At 46.1% G+C, this 6,091-nt stretch overlaps 1 non-coding gene across 1 annotated transcript; it reads right to left on the bottom strand.

Annotated features, from left to right (window-relative positions):
• Positions 1-4,564: 4,564 nt before the first annotated feature.
• Positions 4,565-4,646, bottom strand: trnas-gcu (transfer RNA serine (anticodon GCU)). Its single transcript has one exon. It is a non-coding gene; the product is annotated as a tRNA-Ser (tRNA).
• Between the last annotated feature and the right edge of the window lie 1,445 nt (positions 4,647-6,091).

Here is a 6,091-nt window from a genome sequence, read left to right as displayed (position 1 = left end):
CCTGCCATTTTTCTAAACGAAAGAAATACGCAGAATTTTGTTCACCTTCCTCCAGCCATTGTTTTCTAGATCTTACAAAGGCTCCTTCTGCTTTCCATTGATACATTTTGTCTAATTTATTTTGCTTTTCTAAGAGACTTTCTTTTTCTTCTGCTGACATATTATCTGGACATAAAGAGGATAATGCATTAATGATGGAAATCACATTTTCTTCCTCAGAACGCTTATTCTTAGCTAGATTACTGCAATATTTTCTAATAAATTTACCTACCTCATATTTAAAGAGTTCCCAATTACTACCATAATTGTTTTGGGTTTTGGCTTTATTAAAAAACAATTCTATTAGATCTTTAATCTTTATTTTAACTGCTTCATGACATAAAACCGAACTATTGAGTTTCCAGTATGAGCTTTTTAAACAATTGTGAGAGGGATTGTGAGAGATGTGAATCTGTATATCTCTATGATCAGTCAAAGGAGTGGAGAGAATTTGAACAGTAACATTGTTTTGCAGTGATTTACAAATGAACCACATGTCGATTCTAGATTTTCTTGAGCCTGACTTGTTAGACCAGGTAAAGGATGTCTTATCAGGATTTTTATATCTCCAGGCATCAATTAGATCAAGCCTTTGCATTAGTAACTTTAGATTTGAGCTGACACTATTTTGAGAGCCTGGTGGCCATCTATCAAGTGAATTGTCAATGACAGTATTGAAGTCACCTCCTACAAGTATAGAAGCATTTGGACATTTGGCAAGCCAGTGTAGAATTCTATTTTCCACCTCATTATATAAAATAGTATTGTCGGGCACCGAGTTATATCCATAAATGTTAGCAACTATAAAGTTAATTTTCTGAATCTCAAAAACCTGACAAATATAATGGCCATTTTTATCATAGTCACTATGATGCAATAAGACTCCTGTAATATTGTTTGTGAACGTGCCAACTCCACCAGAGTGCTGTGATGCATGAGAGCAATATATCTCATTACCCCATTGAGATCTCCACAACTGGACATCATCATTCATACTGTAAAAAACATACATCTCTTTTACATTGTTTAAGAAATAAGAATAAAGCTTTGCGCTTCAAGTTCTGCCTGAACCCCCTGGCGTTGAGAGAAACTACAGATAAAGACAAGATTAAACAAAAATGATTTAGAATTAGAAATTGCTTTGAGTTAGAAACAAAGCAACTAGACGCTGCGGGAACAACATCATATTCATATTCAGAAAAGTGCAAAAAACTGTCTTGTGCGTAAGTTGTAACTCTTCATCTTTTTAACAAAGTCAAGTCCAGAGTAAGTTAAAGTCTGAAAGGTGTATCTTCAAACTGGAAGAGGGATTTCTTTTTTCTCAATAAATGCCCGACCACCTACAAAGTAGGCCATTTTTCCTGCCTTGCGAGCTTCATCAACCATAACTTCATTCTTGCTTCATCCACCAGTGGCCATAACTTCATTCTTGCTTCATCCACCAGTGGCCATAACTTCATTCTTGCTTCATCCACCAGGGGCCATAACTTCATTCTTGCTTCATCCACCAGGGGCCATAACTTCATTCTTGCTTCATCCACCAGTGGCCATAACTTCATTCTTGCTTCATCCACCAGTGGCCATAACTTCATTCTTGCTTCATCCACCAGGGGCCATAACTTCATTCTTGCTTCATCCACCAGTGGCCATAACTTCATTCTTGCTTCATCCACCAGTGGCCATAACTTCATTCTTGCTTCATCCACCAGTGGCCATAACTTCATTCTTGCTTCATCCACCAGGGGCCATAACTTCATTCTTGCTTCATCCACCAGTAGCCATAACTTCATTCTTGCTTCATCCACCAGTGGCCATAACTTCATTCTTGCTTCATCCCTCAGTGGCCATAACTTCATTCTTGCTTCATCCACCAGTGGCCATAACTTCATTCTTGCTTCATCCACCAGTGGCCATAACTTCATTCTTGCTTCATCCACCAGTGGCCATAACTTCATTCTTGCTTCATCCACCAGTGGCCATAACTTCATTCTTGCTTCATCCACCAGTGGCCATAACTTCATTCTTGCTTCTCTGTCGACTTTACTGAGATCCTCGGCGAAGCGCAGCCCGTTGCCTCGCAGGTAAGAGGAATTCTTTGCAGCGGCCCAGATTGCAGCTCTGTGCACCCGGGAGGAAAACTGCAGTAACACACACCTGTTACCTTTTGGCTTCTTCACTCCAACGCGGTGCACGGTGTGGATAACATTCGGGAGCCGTTCAGCATCAGACGGCAGCAGAGCCTGGCAGACTTGGATCACCTCTTCACGTACATCTCGGTCCTCCACACGCTCGGCCACACCATGCAGTCTCAGGTTCCATCGTCTTGAATATCTCTCCATCTCTGTGATGCGTTCTTCAAGTACATTGATTAGCTTCTTGTCCCCCTCCACAGCCAGTTCCAGCCCAGAATCTCTCCCCATAATCTCGCTTACTTGTTTGCAAACTTGTTCCACTTTAGCATTTCCACTAGCAATTTGAGTGGCATTGGCCTGGATCAACTCCTTCAGCTCATCTGAGCGGGCCTCCGAGCGGGCGCTCACCTCGTCCAAGCGGGCGCTCAGCTCGTCCGAGCGGGCGCTCAGCTCGTCCGAGCGGGCGCTCAGCTCGTCCGAGCGGGCGCTCAGCTCGTCCGAGCGGGCGCTCAGCTCGTCCGAGCGGGCGCTCAGCTCGTCCGAGCGGGCGCTCAGCTCGTCCAAGCGGGCGCTCAGCTCGTCCAAGCGGGCGCTCAGCTCGTCCGAGCGGGCGCTCAGCTCGTCCAAGCGGGCGCTCAGCTCGTCCAAGCGGGCGCTCAGCTCGTCCAAGCGGGCGCTCAGCTCGTCCAAGCGGGCGCTCACCTCGTCCAAGCGGGCGCTCACCTCGTCCAAGCGGGCGCTCACCTCGTCCAAGCGGGCGCTCAGCTCGTCCAAGCGGGCGCTCACCTCGTCCAAGCGGGCGCTCACCTCGTCCAAGCGGGCGCTCACCTCGTCCAAGCGGGCGCTCACCTCGTCCGAGCGGGCGCTCAGCTCGTCCGAGCGGGCGCTCAGCTCGTCCGAGCGGGCGCTCAGCTCGTCCGAGCGGGCGCTCAGCTCGTCCGAGCGGGCGCTCAGCTCGTCCGAGCGGGCGCTCAGCTCGTCCGAGCGGGCGCTCAGCTCGTCCAAGCGGGCGCTCAGCTCGTCCAAGCGGGCGCTCAGCTCGTCCAAGCGGGCGCTCAGCTCGTCCAAGCGGGCGCTCAGCTCGTCCAAGCGGGCGCTCAGCTCGTCCAAGCGGGCGCTCAGCTCGTCCAAGCGGGCGCTCAGCTCGTCCGAGCGGGCGCTCAGCTCGTCCGAGCGGGCGCTCAGCTCGTCCAAGCGGGCGCTCAGCTCGTCCAAGCGGGCGCTCAGCTCGTCCAAGCGGGCGCTCAGCTCGTCCAAGCGGGCGCTCACCTCGTCCAAGCGGGCGCTCAGCTCGTCCAAGCGGGCGCTCAGCTCGTCCGAGCGGGCGTTAATTAACACGGATAGCGTAGCAACAATGTCACTATTGCCCATTTCATCTTTACCTTTCTTGGTGGGAGGCTTCTCCGGTGTTACTGGCAGGGAAGGAAAACCTTCTTCATTCACGACATGCATTCTCATGCCGTCCCCATTGATGATATAGTCATGGCAGTTCCCAAATAGCGGGTTAGAAGTTGTAGCATTTTCCGCCATTTTCTTCGCCACACCTTTCCTTTTCGTGCCAGAAGACGTCGACATAGTTCAAAGGAGCAGTCGTTAAGTCCAGCCAAATGAAACACAAAATTAACTAAATATTAAAGTAAAACTATGAAGTGTCTTTTAAATCTTATACGAGCCGTTTTCACAGGATGATGTTCTTTTTTTAGATGCTGCTCCCGCATGTAAGACCGTTCACGGCGCCATCTTGGACCTCTTCCCTGTTAAGGTGGTGTTATTAAATAGGTGTATAATTGTTGGTTGTCACATGTTAAGGTGGTGTTATTAAATAGGTGTATAATTGTTGGTTGTCACATGTTAAGGTGGTATTATTAAATAGGTGTATAATTGTTGGTTGTCACATGTTAAGGTGGTATTATTAAATAGGTGTATAATTGTTTGTTGTCACATGTTAAGGTGGTATTATTAAATAGGTGTATAATTGTTTGTTGTCACATGTTAAGGTGGTATTATTAAATAGGTGTATAATTGTTTGTTGTCACATGTTAAGGTGGTATTATTAAATAGGTGTATAATTGTTTGTTGTCAAACATTAAGGTGGTATTATTAAATAGGTGTATAATTGTTGGTTGTCACATGTTAAGGTGGTATTATTAAATAGGTGTATAATTGTTTGTTGTCAAACATTAAGGTGGTATTATTAAATAGGTGTATAATTGTTGGTTGTCACATGTTAAGGTGGTATTATTAAATAGGTGTATAATTGTTTGTTGTCACATGTTAAGGTGGTATTATTAAATAGGTGTATAATTGTTGGTTGTCAAACATTAAGGTGGTATTATTAAATAATACTGCAGTGATTTATTCTTTGGCTGCACAACTGGTGAAAAATAACATATCGACGAGGATGGGATTCGAACCCACGCGTGCAGAGCACAATGGATTAGCAGTCCATCGCCTTAACCACTCGGCCACCTCGTCTACAGCTAATCCCCTCCCCCTTCCTTCACCAGGTGTGCAGGTGTGTCACAGCACATGCTGGTAGTTATCCTTTCTATAGATGAACCGCAGCTCCCCTCAGCACTCGTGTTCACCAGCATGCTGGACTGTAGACAAGACCACATGATCGTGTTTGGACAACAGTACACCAGCTTCACACTGACTACTCTAAAGTCAATCAACAATGGCAACTAGACTGTCAATATTACTGCCACAGGTGGTGTAAAAGTGTATTTCACGTGTGAGAGTCTCATTACTGCCACAGGTGGTGTAAAAGTGTATTACATGCGTGAGAGTCTCATTACTGCCACAGGTGGTGTAAAAGTGTATTACACGCGTGAGAGTCTCATTACTGCCACAGGTGGTGTAAAAGTTTATTACACGCGGGAGAGTCTCATTACTGCCACAGGTGGTGTAAAAGTGTATTTCACGTGTGAGAGTCTCATTACTGCCACAGGTGGTGTAAAAGTGTATTACATGCGTGAGAGTCTCATTACTGCCACAGGTGGTGTAAAAGTGTATTACACGCGTGAGAGTCTCATTACTGCCACAGGTGGTGTAAAAGTTTATTACACGCGGGAGAGTCTCATTACTGCCACAGGTGGTGTAAAAGTGTATTTCACGTGTGAGAGTCTCATTACTGCCACAGGTGGTGTAAAAGTGTATTACATGCGTGAGAGTCTCATTACTGCCACAGGTGGTGTAAAAGTGTATTACATGCGTGAGAGTCTCATTACTGCCACAGGTGGTGTAAAAGTGTATTACATGCGTGAGAGTCTCATTACTGCCACAGGTGGTGTAAAAGTGTATTACATGCGTGAGAGTCTCATTACTGCCACAGGTGGTGTAAAAGTGTATTACACGCGTGAGAGTCTCATTACTGCCACAGGTGGTGTAAAAGTGTATTACACGCGTGAGAGTGTCATTACTGCCACAGGTGGTGTAAAAGTGTATTACACGCGTGAGAGTGTCATTACTGCCACAGGTGGTGTAAAAGTGTATTACATGCGTGAGAGTCTCATTACTGCCACAGGTGGTGTAAAAGTGTATTACACGCGTGAGAGTCTCATTACTGCCACAGGTGGTGTAAAAGTTTATTACACGCGGGAGAGTCTCATTACTGCCACAGGTGGTGTAAAAGTGTATTTCACGTGTGAGAGTCTCATTACTGCCACAGGTGGTGTAAAAGTGTATTACATGCGTGAGAGTCTCATTACTGCCACAGGTGGTGTAAAAGTGTATTACACGCGTGAGAGTCTCATTACTGCCACAGGTGGTGTAAAAGTGTATTTCACGTGTGAGAGTCTCATTACTGCCACAGGTGGTGTAAAAGTGTATTACATGCGTGAGAGTCTCATTACTGCCACAGGTGGTGTAAAAGTGTATTACACGCGTGAGAGTCTCATTACTGCCACAGGTGGTGTAAA

Source organism: Entelurus aequoreus, linkage group LG13 (assembly GCF_033978785.1).
Source record: "Entelurus aequoreus isolate RoL-2023_Sb linkage group LG13, RoL_Eaeq_v1.1, whole genome shotgun sequence".
Classification (NCBI taxonomy): Eukaryota; Metazoa; Chordata; class Actinopteri; order Syngnathiformes; family Syngnathidae; genus Entelurus; species Entelurus aequoreus.
This window is presented reverse-complemented; position numbering and strand designations above follow the sequence as displayed.